Genomic DNA, 21,419 nt, shown 5'->3' on the forward strand with positions numbered 1-21,419 from the left:
TCGGCGACTTGCGCGTCGATGGGGATGAAATGATAATGATTAGGACAACGCAACACCCAGTTTCTCAGCGGAGAAAATCCCCCACCCAGCCGGGAATCGAACCCGGGCCCTTAGGATTGACAGTCTGTCGCGCTGGCCTCTCAGCTACCGGGGGCGGACCTATGGTATTATGAAAGCATTTTAAAGCTAAATATATAAAATTTTAAATTTGGTTTCTCAGAAATGAATAATACGTGTTTCACTGTTCACAAATGGGGGGTGGGGATGGGGTGAAACGAGAGATAAAGTCTTTATAGAAATATTTCATTGTGCAAGCATTTTTGAAGAGAAATCTATGCAAATATGTATTTAGGTTCTCTGTTGGAAATAAAACATACGTACGACAATGTTTTTGGAAATTCAACCCCTAAGGGGGTGAAATAGGGATGAAACGCTTTATGAAAATATTTCGCTGTGAAAGCATTTTTAAAGCTAAATCTTTGAAAATTGGTGTTTGGCTTCTCGGTCAGAGATGAAAAAATGCGTGTTTCACTGTTTTTGGAAATTCAGCCACTAAGGGGGTGAGACAGAGTCGAACCGATTCACTGACTCGTCACAGCCCAGCCTAAACCGCTAAGAATAGGAACTTGAAGTTTGGAGAGGGTGTGGATCTTCTTCCGTAGGCTTCGTTTAAGGAGGGATTGTCCGAAATCCTACTTCTAAGGAGGCGAAATACGGGACGAAAGGTTTTTTTTTTAAGTATGCCGCTATTAAGGGAATTTTGAAGCTAGAACTACGAGAACTGGTATCTGCTTTCTCAATCAGAAAATAAAAAATACTTCTGTCGGCATTTTTGGAAATTCAACCACTAAGAGGGTAAAATAGTGGGTGAAAGCTTTTTTTTAAATAAATAATTACTAAAGAACTACTAAGAGATTTTTAAGGCTACATCTATAACAATCAGTATATGACTTCTCGGTTAGAAATTTTAAAAAAATACGTGTTTCAGTGTTTGTGGAAACTCATCTTTGTGGGAGTGCAATAGGGGATACAAATTTTTAAGAAAATATTTAGTTACATTAAAAGTATTTTAAACCTAAATTTATGAAAATTTGTACTCCACTTCTCGGTTAGATACAAATGGGTATTTGTTAGAAGATGAAAGTTACTCTGGAAATATCTACACAAGAACACTTGAAGGCATGATTAACAAAACTTTGGACTCCAGCTACCAGAATCGCTTTTTGTCAGAAGAACATTTGGGAAAAAAGTGCTTATATGGCCTTAATTATCGTGAAAAGCTCAGAAGTTTTCGCACTTTGTGAACAACATAAAAATTCGATTAAATAAAAAGAAAAAAATCTCTGCAGCCCATAGAGTGTACGCGAGCGAAGCAGTGGGTGCTAACGTAGCTTAATGTCAAACTGTGGTTATAATTTTAGAGAAGCCAACTCTTTATTGTGATTTCAATGTTGTCTTTCAATTTTTTATAGCATGTCTGTAAGTGGCTTTCGTGCTTTCTAGTAAATATCTGAAGGTTTTAGTTTTAGCGCAGTCAGAGCCTGGCCGTACCGCTCACTGTTCACAAGCATGCGGAGGCACAGTTTTCCTAACCGTCACGGCAATTCCAAGTTGCGACCGCAATGCAGCCCACCGGACATCAACCCCCAGCTTCCTGTCACGGCTTGATGCAGTGACTCGGAGCCCTCATTACTCGCTTGCCTACCTGACCCAGCCACTTCATGGCATTTGCCAGTTACGTGACGCTCAGCCAAAGCCTCGGACACAACGCTCGTGCCGCGCGGAGTGGCCGCGAGGTTTGAGGCGTCATGACACGGACTGCGCGGGCCCCTCCCGCCGGAAGTTCGAGTCCTCCCTCGGGCATGGTTGTCTGTGTTGTACTTAGCATAAGTTAGTTTAAGTAGTGTGTAAGTCTAGAAAAAGATTGAATAATCAACGAAAGGATAACGTTCTACGAGTCGGAGCGTGGAATATCAGAAGCTTGAACGTGGTAGGGAAACTAGAAAATCTGAAAAGGGAAATGCAAAGGCTCAATCTAGATATAGTAGCGGTCAGTGAAGTGAAGTGGAAGGAAGACAAGGATTTCGGGTCAGTTGAGTATCGGGTAATATCAACAGCAGCAGAAAATGGTATAACAGGTGTAGGATTCGTTATGAATAGGAAGGTAGGGCAGAGGGTGTGTTACTGTGAACAGTTCAGTGACCGGGTTGTTCTAATCAGAATCGACTTCAGACCAACACCGACAACAATAGTTCAGGTATACATGCCGACGTCGCAAGCTGAAGATTAACAGATAGAGAAAGTGTATGAGGATATTGAAAGGGTAATGCAGTATGTAAAAGGGGACGAAAATCTAATAGTCATAGGCGACTGGGGTGCAGTTGTAGGGGAAGGAGTAGAAGAAAAGGTTACAGGAGAATATGGGCTTGGGACAAGGAATGAAAGAGGAGAAAGACTAATTGAGTTCTGTAACAAGTTTCAGCTAGTAATAGCGAATACCCTGTTCAAGAATCACAAGAGGAGGAGGTATACTTGGAAAAGGCCGGGAGATACGGGAAGATTTCAATTAGATTACATCATGGTCAGACAGAGATTCCGAAATCAGATACTGGATTGTAAGGCGTACCCAGGAGCAGATATAGACTCAGATCACAATATAGTAGTGATGAAGAGTAGGCTGAAGTTCAAGACATTAGTCAGGAAGAATCAATACGCAAAGAAGTGGGATACGGAAGTACTAAGGAATGACGAGATACGTTTGAAGTTCTCTAACGCTATAGATACAGCAATAAGGAACAGCGCAGTAGGCAGTACAGTTGAAGAGGAATGGACATCTCTAAAAAGGGCCATCACAGAAGTTGGGAAGGAAAACATAGGTACAAAGAAGGTAGCTGCGAAGAAACCATGGGTAACAGAAGAAATACTTCAGTTGATTGATGAAAGGAGGAAGTACAAACATGTTCCGGGAAAATCAGGAATACAGAAATACAAGTCGCTGAGGAATGAAATAAATAGGAAGTGCAGGGAAGCTAAGACGAAATGGCTGCAGTAAAAATGTGAAGACATCGAAAAAGATATGACTGTCGGAAGGACAGACTCAGCATACAGGAAAGTCAAAACAACCTTTGGTGACATTAAAAGCAACGGTGGTAACATTAAGAGTGCAACGGGAATTCCACTGTTAAATGCAGAGGAGAGAGCAGATAGGTGGAAAGAATACATTGAAAGCCTCTATGAGGGTGAAGATTTGTCTGATGTGATAGAAGAAGAAACAGGAGTCGATTTAGAAGAGATAGGGGATCCAGTATTAGAATCGGAATTTAAAAGAGCTTTGGAGGACTTACGGTCAAATAAGGCAGAAGGGATAGATAACATTCCATCAGAATTTCTAGAATCATTGGGGGAAGTGGCAACAAAACGACTATTCACGTTGGTGTGTAGAATATATGATTCTGGCGATATACCATCTGACTTTCGGAAAAGCATCATCCACACAATTCCGAAGACGGCAAGAGCTGACAAGTGCGAGAATTATCGCACGATCAGCTTAACAGCTCATGCATCGAAGCTCCTTACAAGAATAATATACAGAAGAATTGAAAAGAAAATTGAGAATGCGCTAGGTGACGATCAGTTTGGCTTTAGGAAAAGTAAAGGGACGAGAGAGGCAATTCTGACGTTACGGCTAATAATGGAAGCAAGGCTAAAGAAAAATCAAGACACTTTCATAGGATTTGTCGACCTGGAAAAAGCGTTCGACAATATAAAATGGTGCAAGTTGTTCGAGATTCTGAAAAAAGTAGGGGTAAGCTATAGGGAGAGACGGGTCATATACAATATGTACAACAACCAAGAGGGAATAATAAGAGTGGACGATCAAGAACGAAGTGCTCGTATTAATAAGGGTGTAAGACAAGGCTGTAGCCTTTCGCCCCTACTCTTCAATCTGTACATCGAGGAAGCAATGATGGAAATAAAAGAAAGGTTCAGGAGTGGAATTAAAATACAAGGTGAAAGGATATCAATGATACGATTCGCTGATGACATTGCTATCCTGAGTGAAAGTGAAGAAGAATTAAATGATCTGCTGAACGGAATGAACAGTCTAATGAGTACACAGTATGGTTTGAGAGTAAATCGGAGAAAGACGAAGGTAATGAGAAGTAGTAGAAATGAGAATAGCGAGAAACTTAACATCAGGATTGATGGTCACGAAGTCAATGAAGTTAAGGAATTCTGCTACCTAGGCAGTAAAATAACCAATGACGGACGGAGCAAGGAGGACATCAAAAGCAGACTCGCTATGGCAAAAAAGGCATTTCTGGCCAAGAGAAGTCTACTAATATCAAATACTGGCCTTAATTTGAGGAAGAAATTTCTGAGGATGTACGTCTGGAGTACAGCATTGTATGCTAGTGAAACATGGACTGTGGGAAAACCGGAACAGAAGAGAATCGAAGCATTTGAGATGTGGTGCTATAGACGAATGTTGAAAATTAGGTGGACTGATAAGGTAAGGAATGAGGAGGTTCTACGCAGAATCGGAGAGGAAAGGAATATGTGGAAAACACTGATAAGGAGAAGGGACAGGATGATAGGACATCGGCTAAGACATGAGGGAATGACTTCCATGGTACTAGAGGGAGCTGTAGAGGGCAAAAACTGTAGAGGAAGACAGAGATTGGTATACGTCAAGCAAATAATTGAGGACGTAGGTTGCAAGTGCTACTCTGAGATGAAGAGGTTAGCACAGGAAAGTAATTCGTGGCGGGCCGCATCAAACCAGTCAGTAGACTGATGACAAAAAAAAAAAAAAATCTTGGAACCCATGACCTCAGCAGTTTGGTCCCTTAGGAATTCACATACATTTGAACAATGCTCGTAGCATTACAAGGTCACCCACATGAGTACTAAATAGAATCTATTAAATTTCGGCTACACGAAAAATCATATGAATCTAAAGGTTTACGTTCAACTAAATACCTAGGGTTTATAATAACGATCAACATAAATTTTAACGACCACGTAGGAAATGTTGTGGGGAAGACGAACCAAAGAATGCTTCTTATTGGCAGAACACATAGAAGATGCAACAGATCTACTCAAGAAACTGCCTACACTACACTTTTCTCTCCTCTTATTGAGTATTTCTGCGCGGTATAGGATACTCACCAGATGTGATTGACGGAGAACGTTAAGTTTTTGTATTACCACGAAATAGAAGACAGAGTTTCACGAATACGATATGCCTGTTTGGGTGGCAATGGTTAAAATATGGGCGTTTTACGTTTTAGCGAGATCTTTTCAAGAAATTTTGATCAGTAACTTTCTCCTACGAATTCCAAAAGTATCTTGTTGATAGCTACCTACATAGGGAGAAGCAATCATAGTAATAAAGTAAGAGAAATCAGAGATCGACGAAAAGATTTACGTGTTCATTTTTCCCGTGTGCTGTTTCATAGTGGAATGGTAGAGAAATTGTCTGAAAGCGGTTCAGTGAATCTCTGCGAAGCACATAAGTGTGAACTGCAGACCGCTCGTGTAGATGTATATCATGCTCCTCAAATCGCTATAGTTCGAATCTGGCTCTGTAACACGGACAGTCATCCTTTTGGAAAACGTCATGACCTTCGGGGAAGGCATCAAGTATGAAGTAATGCAGGTGGTCTGCTGTAATGTTCACGTGGTCACAGTGCCGTTGATTGCAACAAAATGACTGGGTGAGGTGACGCAGTGGTTAGTACACTGGACTCGCATGCGGGAGGATGACGGTTCAAACCCACGTCCGGACATTCAGATTTAGGTTTTCTATGATTTCCCTAAACCGCTCCAGGCAAACGCAGGCGTGCTTCATTCGAAAGGGCACGGCCGATTTCCTTCCCCATCCTTGACACAATCCGTGTTTGTGCTCCGTCTCTAATGATCTCGTTGTCGACGCGACATTTAACCCAATCTTTCTTCCTTCCTTCCTCGCAACAAAATGTGCCATAGACGGCTAGGTGAAAGTTTCCGATAAAGTAATACTGCCCACGCCAGCCACCACTCAAGGTGTAGTGCGTGTGCGTGTTTCATGCAGCAGTTCACCTGCACGACAGCATATCCGAGCACGGCCTTTAATTTGGTGTAACAAGGAACCTGATTCATCTTACCAGGCGACACTTTGTCTTTTGATCCACGATGCAGTCTCCTTGATTCCGTATCCACTGTAATCGTAAATGGCGATGTCGTTGGGTCATTATGGCAACACGTAAGGATCGTCTGCTGCGGAGCCCCGCGTTCAACAATGTGCGCTGGACGATAGGCTCCAAAACACTTGTGCTGCTCAAACATTCCACTCTGTTGTCAGATCTACCACAGACCACCGTGTAACATGTTTTTCAGAGCGGGTAGTCCTCCGAACTCCACGTTCTGTGATAAGGTATGAAACGCGGGGGAGGGGGGGGGGGGGGGGGGGGCGGACGGCAAATATTAATTCCTCAAACGTAAAATAACTACGATGTATAAAATAAAAGCCTATTTCACGAACATTGAAATAAAATAGTCAAGGGTGAATCAATAACTAATGCCCTTGACGTAACCTCAAAGGACGAGGACGAACAGCATGATACCAAGTCAGCTTAGAAATTTAAACTACACTAGTAGGTTAACATATGCTCTCTGAAACCTGGAGAGCTCATTTAAATTACCCCTTATTAGGATACTGATAAACTTAAACAGTCACGTAAGACTACCATTTCACTGTTTACGAGTGAACAAGTAATGCAATTAGATAACACAAAACGTACAGATTCAATGTTAAGCCTGTGCTTTGAACCAACTATAACAACGTTCTCACAGCTCAGTGTACCAGGAAAAATATTGCAGTTTCGCCATACTGGCTTATGTATCCGTCACTCCGAACAGCAATAGTACCAATTAATACACCTCGCTTACTCGGACTGTATCACATCAAAAAATCCAGATAAACCTTTAACCAAACACAATGACACGTGTTTACTTAAACAGCACTTAATAAAGGGGACCTTTTGGTTGGCATGACAACAGTTTCCAGTCATGGTGCCGATACTTGGGAAGCAAGGATCAGCATAATACGCGCACCAAAAACATGACAAGCAATTCTCACCAAATCTTTTATGAAATCCTGTACAGATCCAAATGATTCCCGCACGACTCGATTCGGGTAATGTGGCCGAGTCCATTCCCACACTACAAGCCAGGTTCGCTCTTGCAAACGTGTCAAACAGACCACAATCTCTGCGCCGTGGCCCGGCTGCTCAACCACTCTCCCCCTGATAGCCCAGCGCCGCGCGGCTCTCCGGCTGTCCCTCTCTAGCGCCACACGCCCGTCGCGGGCAAAAGCCACGTCAAACGGCCGAGCCCAAAGATCACACCATGCCGACCCGATCGATCAATCGATACGAGCCGGCACAGCTCAATGTGCGTAATTAACACTTTGACTGTCGCACGCATGAAACTTGCCGATTCTGAGCATGCCCATGACTTTTTTTGGTGATTCAATATTTTTTATTGAGAAATCTAGCCAAAATTCAACTGCGATACCAGTTTTTTATGAAAGTCTGTAGCTACTTCTTCTAGATTATGTATGTGCACTGAGGTGATAAGCGTCATGAGATATCTCCTTTTGTCCGACGCACTGAAGCAACTCGACGTGGCATGGATTGAACAAGTTGTTGGAAATTCCCTGCAGAAACATTGAGCCATGTTGTCTCTATTACTGCTCTTAATTGCGAAAGTGTTGCTAGTGCAGTATTTTGTACACGAACCGACCTCTCGATTGTTGTTGTTGTGGTCTTCAGTCCTGAGACTGGTTTGATGCAGCTCTCCATGCTACTCTATCCTGTGCAAGCTTCTTCATCTCCCAGTACCTACTGCAGCCTACATCCTTCTGAATCTGCTTAGTGTATTCATCTCTTGGTCTCCCCCTATGATTTTTACCCTCCACGCTGCCCTCCAATACTAAATTGGTGATCCCTTGATGCCTCAGAACATGTCCTACCAACCGATCCCTTCTTCTGGTCAAGCTGTGCCACAAACTTCTCTTCTCCCCAATCCTATTCAATACCTCCTCATTAGTTATGTGATCTACCCATCTAATCTTCAGCATTCTTCTGTAGCACCACATTTCGAAAGCTTCTATTCTCTTCTTGTCCAAACTATTTATCGTCCATGTTTCACTTCCATACATGGCTACACTCCATACAAATACTTTCAGAAACGACTTCCTGACACATAAATCTATACTCGATGTTAACAAATTTCTCTTCTTCAGAAACGCTTTCCTTGCCATTGCCAGTCTACATTTTATATTCTCTCTACTTCGTCCATCATCAGTTATTTTGCTCCCCAAATAGCAAAACTCCTTTACTACTTTAAGTGTCTCATTTCCTAATCTAATACCCTCAGCATCACCCGACTTAACTCGACTACATTCCATTATCCTCGTTTTGCTTTTGTTGATGTTCATCTGATATCCTCCCTTCAAGACACCATCCATTCCGTTCAACTGCTCTTCCAAGTCCTTTGCTGTCTCTGACAGAATTACAATGTCATCGGCGAACCTCAAAGTTTTTATTTCTTCTCCATGGATTTTAATACCTACTCCAAATTTTTCTTTTGTTTCCTTTACTGCTTGCTCAATATAGAGATTGAATAACATCGGGGAGAGGCTACAGCCCTGTCTTACTCCCTTCCCAACCACTGCTTCCCTTTCATGTCCCTCAACTCTTATAACTGCCATCTGGTTTCTGTACAAGTTGTAAATAGCCTTTCGCTCCCTGTATTTTACCCCTGCCACCTTTAGAATTTGGAAGAGAGTATTCCAGTCAACATTGTCAAAAGCTTTCTCTAAGTCTACAAATGCTAGAAACGTAGGTTTACCTTTCCTTAATCTTTCTTCTAAGATAAGTCGTAAGGTCAGTATTGCCTCACGTGTTCCAGTATTTCTACGGAATCCAAACTGATCTTCCCCGAGGTCGGCTTCTACTAGTTTTTCCATTCGTCTGTAAAGAATTCGTGTTAGTACTTTGCAGCTGTGGCTTATTAAACTGATTGTTCGGTAATGTTCACATCTGTCAACACCTGCTTTCTTTGGGATTGGAAACCCATACCTCTCGATTATGTACCATAAAATGTTCGTTGGGATTCATGTCGTATGATTTGGGTGGACAAATCATTCGTTCGAGTTGCCGGAATGTTCTTCAAACCAATCGCGAACAATTGTGGCCCACTGACATGACATCGTTGTTTGGAAGCATGAAGAAAAGAATGGCTGAAAATGGTCACCAAGTAGCCGAAAATAACAACTTCCACTCAATGTTCGGTTCAGTTGGACCAGAGAACCCAGGACATTCAATGTGAACACAGCCTACACCATTATGGAGCTTGCACAGTGCCTTACTGACGACTTAGGTCCATGGCTTCCTGGAGCCTGCAGCGCACTCGAACTCCACCATCAGCCCTCACCAACTGAAATCGAGACTATTCTGACCAGGCCTCGGTTTTCCAGTCGTCTAGGGTCTAACTGGTCACGAGCCCAGGACAGGCGCTGCAGGCGATGTCGTGCTGTTAGCAAAGACACCCGCAATGGCCGTCTGCTTCCATAACCCATTAACGCCAAATTTCGCTGCACTGTCCTTATTGGGTACGTACTTCGTACGTCCCACATCGATTTCTGCGGTTATTTTACGCCGCGTTGCTTGTCTGTTAGCACTGACGAACTACGCAAACGCCACTGCTCTCGGTGGTTAAGTGAAGGCCGTCGGCCACTGCGTTGTCCACGATGAGAGGCAATGCTTAAAACCTGGTATTCTCGGCAACCTCTTGACATTTTGGATCTCTAAATGTTGAATTCCCTAACGATTTCCGAAACGGAACGTCCCATGCGTCTAGCTCCAACTACTATTCTGCGTGCGATGTCTGTTAATTGCAGTCGTACGGCCGTGATGTTGTTCAATCTGTATATTGAGCAAGCAGAAAAGGAAACAAAAGAAAAATTCGGAGTAGGTATTAAAATCCATGGAGAAGAAATAACAACTTTGAGGTTCGCCGATGACATTGTAATTCTGTCAGAGCCAGCAAAGGACTTGGAAGAGCAGTTGAACGGAATGGACAGTGTCTTGAAAGGAGGATATAAGATGAACATCAACAAAAGCAAAACGAGGATAATGGAATGTAGTCGAGTTAACTCGCGTGATGCTGAGGGAATTAGATTAGGAAAAGAGACACTTAAAGTAGTAAAGGAGTTTTGCTATTTGGGGAGCAAAATAACTGATGATGGTCGAAGTAGAGAGGATATAAAATGTAGGCTGGCAATGGCAAGGAAAGCGTTTCTGAAGAAGAGAAATTTGTAAACATCCAGTATTGATTTAAGTGTCAGGAAGTCATTTCTGAAAGTATTCGAATGGAGTGTAGCCATGTATGGAAGTGAAACATGGACGATAAATAGTTTGGACAAGAAGAGAATAGAAGCTTTCGAAATGTGGTGCTACAGAAGAATGCTGAAGATTAGATGGGTAGATCACATAACTAATGAGGAAGTATTGAATAGGATTGGGGAGAAGAGAAGTTTGTGGCACAACTTGACCAGAAGAAGGGATCGGTTGGTAGGACATGTTCTGAGGCATCAAGGGATCACCAATTTAGTATTGGAGGGCAGCGTGGAGGGTAAAAATCGTAGAGGGAGACCAAGAGATGAATACACTAAGCAGATTCAGAAGGATGTAGGTTGCAGTAGGTACTGGGAGATGAAAAAGCTTGCACAGGATAGAGTAGCATGGAGAGCTGCATCAAACCAGTCTCAGGACTGAAGACCACAACAACAACAACAACGGCCGTGATCACGCCAGATAGCTTTTCACAAGGATCAGCTGAATACAAACGACAGCTCCGCCAATGCATTGCCCTCTCATACCCTATGTACACGATACTACCATTATCTGTATACGTGCACATTGCTATACCATGACTTCCGTCACCACAGTGCAAGTTGTTACACATTTCTTTCACAAAGTATAATTTTTTTGCGTGATACAATTTGGAACAAGGCTTCCTGCACATTTCTGTTTTCACTCGCTGAAGTTGTACATAGTGTGTTCAAACAATTTTCGGGCTTGCAGCCGGTCGTCGTTCAGCCGGCTGTAAGCCTGAAATTTGTTTGAACAGTCAATCCGCCGGGAAAATTTTAAAATTCACATGGTACATAGTGTCTTTTCTTGCTGTGTTTCATAGTTCAAAAAAAGGAAGAAATGTCAGGAAAGAACGCTACATTTCAACGAACTTCTACGAAATCATAATAAGTAATACTCACTTGAAGTTTGACACAAACCTTCCTCCACAAAGTCAGAATCGCCATATGAATCATTGATATGTCATCCGTACTTATGGTGGGTGGTGGTGGTTAGTGTTTAACGTCCCGTCGACAACGAGGTCATTAGAGACGGAGCGGAAGCTCGGGTTAGGGAAGGATTGGGAAGGAAATCGGTCGTGCCCTTTCAAACGAACCATCCCGGCATTTGCCTGAAACGATTTAGGGAAATCACGGAAAACCTAAATCAGGATGGCTGGAGACGGGATTGAACCGTCGTCCTCCCGAATGCGAGTCCAGTGTGCTAACCACTGCGCCACCTCGCTCGGTCTCTCATCCATACTGTTGTTGTCAAGAAAATCTTGCTCAAGTTCATGCAAAATTTCGTCGTCCGTAAGCCGTGTCTTTCGTTTCTTTACGTACTGAACGAACAGTTGCCGTCCTCCTGCAGCTTGACTTCATACAAAAAAATGGCTGTTTTAGAAACTACATGAATCTCGCAACACGTAGAAGAGCGATCGAGCCCGTCAATATCCGTGGTGTCGTTTTGAAAAGCGTGAGAGGTTGTACTCCGTTACATGCCGCGATCGACAGTGTAACGAAATTTTCGCGTCCCATCGACTGAGCACTTGGCAGTCAAGAGTGTTAATAACAGTAACTGTACTTATATTTAACTGCATTATGGAACATGGGACACGACGACAAATGTTTACCGAATGTTGTGAATGTCATTTTTCATGTGCATTGTAACAGTCTTTATTTAAAAAGTGCATAGGTAAAAATCCTGCGTCAAGATCACAAATTCTTTTTTTCTGATTACTGGTTTTGATTCATTACCGAGTCATCTTCAGATCAATGTAAAACGTTATTCAGTGTCTGACACTCATTACATATGGTCATATTGTTTTAGAGCTAAGTCACCCTAATTAAATAAAAAATCCTAAAGCGAAAATCTTAGTTGGTTATGTAAACTGACAACGTCTATCACTAACCAAATGTCGTTAAAGTACCCATTTTGCCACACATATGTGCAAACGTTCGACAGCAATGATAACTGCATCGCTCATGAGTGGGGCAAACACGATATCATTTGTAACATTCATATCAGGAACAAGGAAGTATGTGTATGACAGCTACCTTCCTTCATTCCCTGTTTTTGATATGAATGTTGGAAATGATATCTTGTTTCCATCCACTCATGGGCGATACAACTACCTCTGCTGTCGATCGTTTGTATAAATGATTGGCCAAATGGGCACCGGAACAACATTTGATTAGTGATTAACGTTGCCAATTTACATAAGATTTTCACTTTAAGTGAAGGGCTTATTTAAATAGTGCTACAAGTCCATTTTTGTTCATTCTGAGATACAGAGCCAGCCGGTGTGGCGGAGCGGTTCTAGGCGCTTCAGTCTGGAACCGCGGGACTGCTACGGTCGCAGGTTCGAATCCTGCCTCGGGCATGGATGTGTGTGATGTCGTTAGGTTAGTTAGGTTTAAGTAGTTCTAAGTTCTAGGGGACTGATGACCTCAGAAGTGAAGTCCCATAGTGCTCAGAGCCATTTGAACCTTTTTTTTAAAGATACAGAGTCGATATACTTGAATATTTCTGGTATCTCAACTGCAGATTTTTCATCGCTCTATTAACTTTAGGACTCTGTATCTCAGAATGAACAAAATTGGACTTGTACCACTATTGAAATAAGCCCTTAATATCTCCCCCCCCCCCTCATTGATAATTGCCTTTATTTAATTTCATGTTCCTCGGTAGAAATATGGACTTTATTTGAAGATGACCGTCTCTGTAATGCGCATTCACGAATACATGGCACGAGGCACATACGCCAATGAGTTGTCATCACTGAGAGACAAAGAAGAAAACATTCAACATCTCACATCCTATAACCCCACTGTGACCGCGCTACTTACCGCTTAGCTCCTGAGTCAAGCGTCCATCTCATCTTAGCTCACCTGGAGAGTCATCGTCAGATGTATAAGTAACTGCAGATGTGTCACATGGAAGTGTGTTGGGACCATTGCTTTCGTGTAGTGTATTAATGACCTTGCAGACAATATTAATAGTAAAATCAGGCTTTTTTGCAGATGATGCAGTTATCTATAGTGAAGTGCAATGTGGAAGAAGCCGCATAAACATTCAGTCAGATCTTGATAAGATTTCAAAGTGGTGCAAAGATTGGGAACTTGCTGTAAATGTTTAGAAATGTAAAATTTTGCTCCGCACAAAACGAAAAAACGTGTTATCCTGTGACTGTAATATCAATGAGTCACTTTTGGAATCAGCCTATTCATACAAATACTCGGTTGTTGCACTTTGTAGGGTTATGAAATGGAATAATCACATAGGTTCAGTCGTGGGTAAAGTAGGTGGCAGACTTCGGTTTATTTGTAGAATACTGGGGGAGTGCAGTCAGTCTACAAAGGAGACTGCTTACAAATCACTTCTGCGGCCGGTTCTAGAATATTGCTCAAGTGTGCGGTACCCGTACCATATAGGATTAACAGGGGATACTGAACGTATACAGAAAAGGGCAGTACGAATGGTCATGTGTTTGTTTCATCCAAGGGAGAGTGTCACAGAGATACTGAAGGAACTGAACTGGAAGACTTTTGAATTGGACGTAAACTATCTCGAGAAAGTCTATTGAAAATTTCAAGAATGGTCTTTATGTGATGACTCTAGGAATATTCTGCAATACCTTACGTTTCAGTCACATAAGGATCCTGAGAATAAGGTTAGAATAAATACTGTACACACAGAGGTATTCAAACAATCATTCATCCCGTGCTTCATACGTAAATCGAACAGGAATAAACCCTAATAACTGGTAAATGAGACATATCATCTGCCATGTACCTCACGGTGGTCTGAGGAGTATCTATGTAGATGTAGATGTAGCTAATGGTCGGATTCACCAACGTCAGTCAAAATTAAGCACAGCTTTTTTCTCTGCAAGTATTTTTGTTTGGTATTGAGCAAGAAAACAACACTCTTAAAGAGACTCTTAATGCTAGTTGACATGTTTACATTCGGCTGTTAGTTGCTAGATGCATATTATTATAAAATACGGATGAGAACCTCGGGCAACCCGATGACTTGATTGTAGGCGCAAGAGCAGCTTGCGGCCCACGAACTGCACCGCTGCCCTAAGGACTCATATGGTCGTCGGTTTTTGAATGCCCTGTTAATTCACTTTTTCAGATGCACATCTACACCAACAGAATTTAAAGAAACATTCGAGAGAACTATAGTCCAAGGGACCGAACAAAGTCATTCGCCTAGGGGACGTGTTTTAGTGTGAATGGTGAATGGGAAAGCTGTAAACAAGATATTTGACGTACTGGAGTACTATCTTATCGCAGCTAAGCCCCCGTTTCCAGCTCGATATTCGGGCCCTAGTGACCTAGGCTTGTGTATCGGGACAGACAAAGTGGCACATTTCCCTCGCCGCATCCGGGCGTCCGTCTCTTCGTCCCGAAGGGAATGTTTCCGTGCTGCGGGCAGCTGCCAGCTGCCACTACTGCCCGGGCTGCGGCTGCCAAAAATCGGCGCCAAGACCGGCCGTCAGTCGCACCCACGCTGACGTCTGCGATTTTTTTGGGAGACGCGGAAATCTGGCGAGGCCAGCTCCCGGGCCGACAGAGACGCAGTTTCTGCCCGCGTCGTTCCGGATGTTCTTTGTCGAAGCTGTTTGCCATACAACTGCCCCTTGGTTCCAGTGATATGCCTCGTAACTTCTTTCTGTTCTCACTTCAGACAGTTGTAGGACGAAACAGTAACATCTACTGACTTACATTGTTTACTTCTGATTTTTTCTACAATTTATGTGAGTTACTGTGGGTTTCAGCTTCCTTTCCACACTCGTCTAGGGAATCGTCATGTTAGGCGCCCATTACCGACTAAGAAACACAAAATAACTGCTGACTTTGCCGACGCGATTGTCATTCGGCCACAGAATCAAAACAAAATCATTGTCCAATAAAGGATGGGCGATTGTTTTAAGATTAAGAAACAGAAGAAGAAAAATATTATTTACCACAGTTCAGCCACATAATCGTTACAAAGCTCCCCACTTGAACATAGTCAGATAATCTTCTTTCTCTTCCGTATACCTGTCTATCTGTCTTACTGCAGTATCGAATAGACGCTCTCCAATTCCACTTAGCCCTACGGCTCTTCCTTAATCTGCCGCTAACTGTTTTCGTTTTTAGGGTTCTGTACCTTAACTGGAGAAAACGGAATCCTTAAAGGATCAGCATGTTATCCGTCTGTCTTTCTGTCTGCCTGCTTTCCCGAACGTTGTCCCCATTCTCTCAGGAATAACTAGGTGTATCTACCTGAAACTTATGTCACCTACTAAAGTCTATGGTTCCTTGGCGGTGTGAAAAATTTAAGCTTCTAAGCCAATGTAAGCAAAGGATAAGGCCATTTCTGCCTTTTTGTAATTACAAACTATAAGAAAAGCTAATCCAACGGCAATAGAGAGTTTTTTAAACCTCTTTAAGAAACAAGAATGACACGATGTTTATAGTGCTGATAACGTAGATGACAAATAATAATGTTTTCCTTAACACATTTCTCGCGCTCTTTGAAAGTTGCTTTCCATTAGAACTTTCAAAACAGTCTACTACCAGTAAAAGGCAGCGTGTATAGCTTATAAGTGGGGTAAGGATATCGTGCAGAACAAAGTGGGAATTATATCAAAATGTTAGAAGTAGTTACAATCAATCTACAGTAGCCCATTACAAACAGTACTGTAACATGCTTAAAAATGTTATTAGGAAGGCAAAAAATACGTGGAACACAAATACAATAGCTAATTCACAGGATAAAATTAAAACCGTATGGTCAGTCATGAAGGAAATGTCTGGTCAGTAGCATAAGGTCGAGGATATAAAGTCATTACGTAATAAAAATGTTTCTGTTACTGATTGGTCATTATTTAACAGTCTCTTTCTGAACTTAGCTGGTGAATTAAATAAGAACATAGTTTTTACAGGGTATCATAATACTCTCTTGGAAAATGGCTTTTCGAAAAATGGTTCAAATGGCTCTGAGCACTATGGGACTTAACATCTGAGGTCATCAGTCCCCTAGAACTTAGAAGTACTTAAACCTAATTAACCTAAGTACAAGCACACACATCCATGCCCGAGGCAGGATTCGAACCTGCGCCCGTAGCAGTCGTGCGGTTCCGGACAGAAACGCCTAGAACCGCTCGGCCACAGCGGTCGGCTGGCTTTTCGAGACTGATATCTGAAATACTCCTTCGTTTTCCCGACAAGCGCGAGAGTGAGTCAATAATTAAATCACTGAAGATTAAGAACTCCCATGGATATGATGAAATATCTAGCAGAATACTAGAGCATTTTACTGTACATGATAGCCCTGTACTTGGCTGTATCTATACTTTTTCCTTTAGGAATGGCCAGTTTCCTGAACGATTAAAGTATTTAGTAACAGAGCCGCGCCGCGCGGGATTAGCCGTGCGGTCTAGGGCGCTGCAGTCATAGACTGTGCGGCTGGTCCCGGCGGAGGTTCGAGTCCTCCCTCGGGCATGGGTGTGTGTGTTTTTCCTTAGGATAATTTAGGTTACGTAGTGTGTAAGCTTAGGGAATGATGACCTTAGCAGTTAAGTCCCATAAGATTTCACATTTTTTTGAGCAAAGCCGCTTTATGAAAAGGGAGAAAGGAATAATGTAGACAATTTAGGTCTATTTCTATGCCATAAGTATTTGGTACAGTTATTTAAAAGGCTGTGCATGTAATGATAACTGATCATTTCGTTTCACATAATTTGCTGTCAAATGTACAGTTTGGTTTTAGAAGTAGTTTAACAAGTGAAAACGCTATATTATCTTTTCTCTCTGAGGTACTGGGTAGACTAAACAAGAGATTTCGAACGCTATGTATCTTTTTTATTTAATCACGGCGTTTTAATTCTGTTGATCACAAAATATTGTTCCAGAAGTTGGACCATTATGGAATACAGGAAGGCGACCGGAGTGGCCGAGCGGTTCTAGGCGCTACAGTCTGGAGCCTCGCGACCGCCACGGTCGCAGATTCGAATCCTGCCTCGGGCATGGATGTGTGTGGTGTCCTTAGGTTAGTTAGGTTTAAGTAGTTCTAAGTTCTAGGGGACTGATGACCTCAGAAGTTAAGTCCCATAGTGCTCAGAGCCATTTGAACCATTTTGAATACAGGAAGTAGCTCACGACTGGTGCACCTCTTACTTTAAGAACAGGCAGCAAAAGATCATTTTCCACAGTATCGAGTATGCTCTTCGGGTAACACACCTGTGATCTGCGGGTATCGTCTTTGATCAGTAATCAAAACGTCGTCGGTCCCCGTTTTGTAACCCGCCACCGCTTACACTTTGATTGATAATCGTCATTGGCGGCTGAAGACTTCCGGCATAAGAAGTCACCATCATTCTGCCAACGGCCTTGTCAAAGAGAATGGAAGAGCGGACAGAAGTTCAGGGCATTCTGTTGTGCTGTTGTCCTTGGGGTGGGAAACTTCGCCTAAAGGCGGAAGAATCAGCAATGATCAACGGCATGAGGATGCAGAAGGCAATGGATACCGCTGCGTTAAAGATGCACCACGTGTATCCACAGGGCATGTGGGCTGTAATTGAAAAAGTGTCATGATGACCTCTCCATTGGCAAAAGATACCACAATAGTTCTCCATTCGGATCTCCGAGAGGGGACTACCAAAGGGGAGGTGAATATTAGAAAAAGATTGAATAACCAGGGAAAGGATAACGCTATACGAGTCGGGGCGTGGAATGTCAGAAGCTTGAACATGGTAGGGAAGCTAGAAAATCTGAAAAGAGAAATGCAAAGGCTCAGTCTTGATATAGTAGGGGGACAGTGAAGTGAAATGGAAAGAAGACAAGGATTTCTGATCGGATGAGTATAGAGTAATGTCAACAGCAGCAGAAAATGGTATAACAGGAGTAGAATTCGTTATGAATAGAAAGGTAGGGGAGAGAGTGCGTTACTGTGATCAGTTCAGTGACAGAATTGTTCTTATCTGAATCGACAGCAAACCAACGCTGACAACGATAGTTCAGATATATATGACGATGCTGGTGGTGATTCCGCATTTAACATTTGACGATGCCACTATGGCTGCAGTACATTAGGACTTTTTTTATGAAACAGATCTGATGATGGTCATTAAAGATCGAAACCGGTAATATGTTAAAGAAAAAGATTTTGACCATAGACGTAAATTAAAGGAAACTCCAGTACTGCCAAATCCAATGATTCGACACTATTATCAACAACTTGAAATAACTTATCCTGTGGTGGCCCCCATCTGCTCTTTCCCATGAGCTCCAGACTGATAACAGACACATGCTTCCCTGTGTCTACCAAAAATCTCTGTTCTCTGCTACTCATCAACGCCACTAAGCAGCATTCCATCTGTGCACTAACTTGTGCAGTGTTAACGGTCTATCGGAACTGTTTTCCGACGGTTGAAACATTCCTGTTTGCTTTTAATAGGCGCTTCTCTTGCTCAGGCTCCCCACCTTTCCTACTTCTGCAGTCAGATGCGCAGTGCCCCTCTGCTCCACACGCATTACACTCCGACCACATCTATAGTACCTAATTTCAGAAGCGAACACCTAGTGGCCTACTCGTTGCTTCGTTGCAATATCGACCTCCTCCATATTTGTTGTGTTCCTAAGAACTGACGCTAAACCCTCCGGATTTTTCGTATGTATCCTCTGTGATGTTGCAACATCGACCTCCTCCATATTTGTTGTATTCCTAAGAGCTGAAGCTAAACCCTCCGGATTTTCCATATGTACCCCCCGTGACATCTCTGCGGGTACACCAAGCAGAAAAAGTCCAATGCTCTATTTCTTGCCTCTTGCAGTAACAATCTATTACCTTTTGCATTCTGGGTCTGTACTTGGATTCAATTTACAGATTCTGCCCGAGAACGCCTCCATAGATTCGTTGCTCTGCATTGACAATTTTTCTCCCAAAAAAACCTCGAACTATTTTGTTTATGGTACCGCCGGCACGGTCCAGCAGCCCACTCCTGAAATGTTTGTGTTTTACTCAAGGTCTCACGGTACACAACATATACTTTGGCGTCCCCTGACAAACGCATACTAGCAGCATGCAGTCTTATTTCGTATTACCACCCATGCCCTTCCACAGCATCCATAACACCCTTAATTAAAATCCTCCATTGCCTTCCCAAAGAATGCAACTACTGCCGTCTCACATGGAACAGAAGGGACTCTCAGTTCAGGCTTACTTTCGTCTGATTCCAGCTGCAGCTGAACCTGAATTGCTTTCCCCGCTTCTAACCCACGATTAAGTTCGAAATTTCTCTGTCTTTCGTGCTACAGTGCTTGTGTTAACACATGCACTCGCTGATTTAAAGCAGCAACTACATCCGCAATAGTAGTAGTAGCACGTATTTCCACCATTTTGCGTACTGTACTTCTCAGTTCAACTGTTTATAAGAAACACAAACCCCCGTTAAACCCTCCCCCCCCCCCCCCTGCTCCACACACAAATACACACACAAAACTGTAGCCACAAATTAATTCTTCTGGTGAATCAACGCCCATCTACATCCAGTACAGTTACTAGCCAGATGACCAATCTGCCTACACACAGAATAAGTAACTGCTATAGCTCTGGTAAACGGCAAATCGTGCCCAGACAAATTACGAAATGGGCACCTTACTGGCACTAAATTACCTCGCATACTGTAGCTCTCACAATTAACTCTGACACCAAGAGTAAATATCAAAAATAACAAATAAAACTAGAGTCACTGTACTACATTGTACTGATACCACTGAACCCTTGTCAAGTGCTACTGCCTCACTCACCACACACCAAAACCATCTCTCTCACCCAGCCGCAATGTGGACGTGGACGAGCCTTTTCCAACACAACTCTTTGTAGTGGGAAGCGAAACGATCAAATCCTCAGGGATCGTAATGCACCAGAATGACTGACAGATATGGTTTGGAGAGAGGGATGAATCAGACCAGGATGAGCAGAAATACACAGACAAGTTTAGCGTTGACTTTTATTCCACCAAAGAATACACAGTGCCTCTGCTGGTCTAGATAATGGCGTCTCGACACGTGTATGTGTCAGTGCAAACGCCAGTGCCAGAAAACTGCTACAGCAGCTGGTCCCTCTGTCCTCGTGACGTAACGACTCTGTCTCTGCCCGGGCGGTTCGGCCGGCAGTGTGTGTCAGCCGAGCCGCAAGCCCCGCACCTGCCCTCAAGCCCACACCGGCATGATAGCCAACACAGAAGGTCTACTGCCATCTCTGCATAAGGGTTAGTGTTCACTAAAGTGAGGGGCCGCAGGATGTTGGTACTGCGATGTTTGGGATGGCTGCCTATTCCCTCTAGCGCTTCTCGTGGTCGCCATGTAGAGCGTCGAAGGGTAAACAGCCAGCGGCTATCGTAGTAGAGCCTCAGCAGCTCCAGTTACCCGCCCAGGCAGGCTCGGTCGGTGACTTGAGGACAGCCTCGGACCACAAAGACGACGAGAGTGCATCCCGGCTCCGGCAGTTCGTAGTGCGTTAGGCGATGTCACCCAGAGAGCGGAGGCTGGCCATTCCCCTGCTCCCGGCACCAGTGCACCTTCAAGTTTTGAACTATCCTCACCACGGACTTGATGCGTCCGTGCAGCAGAGCTTGGCGGTTGATTCAGTGGGCCTGTCGGCACCGAACTTCATCACCAGATGGTCGTCATGGTTGGCTTGCTATTTAAACAACTGTCATTTCAATTCCAGGAGGAGGAAGAATGGCGACATGAGTGCCTGCCATGAGCCTCTGGGCTCCCATATTTATACTCCTCTTCTTACGCCTCTGACGCAGTCCCTCTGGAGGGTACATGTGGACTGTTCCTTAATAATTCTATCGTCACCTTTTTCTATCGCAGTTTGGCCCCCACAGACAGGTTGCTAGGCGCTGTTGTAACAGCAGCGTACGGGTTTTACAAGTGCCCTATGAAGCAACTATTGCATTTAATTGCTCCACACCCATCTCCCCATTTGTTTATTGTGCCCATCAGGCCATGC

The sequence above is a fragment of the Schistocerca americana genome, chromosome 1 (genome assembly GCF_021461395.2).
Source record: "Schistocerca americana isolate TAMUIC-IGC-003095 chromosome 1, iqSchAmer2.1, whole genome shotgun sequence".
NCBI lineage: Eukaryota > Metazoa > Arthropoda > Insecta > Orthoptera > Acrididae > Schistocerca > Schistocerca americana.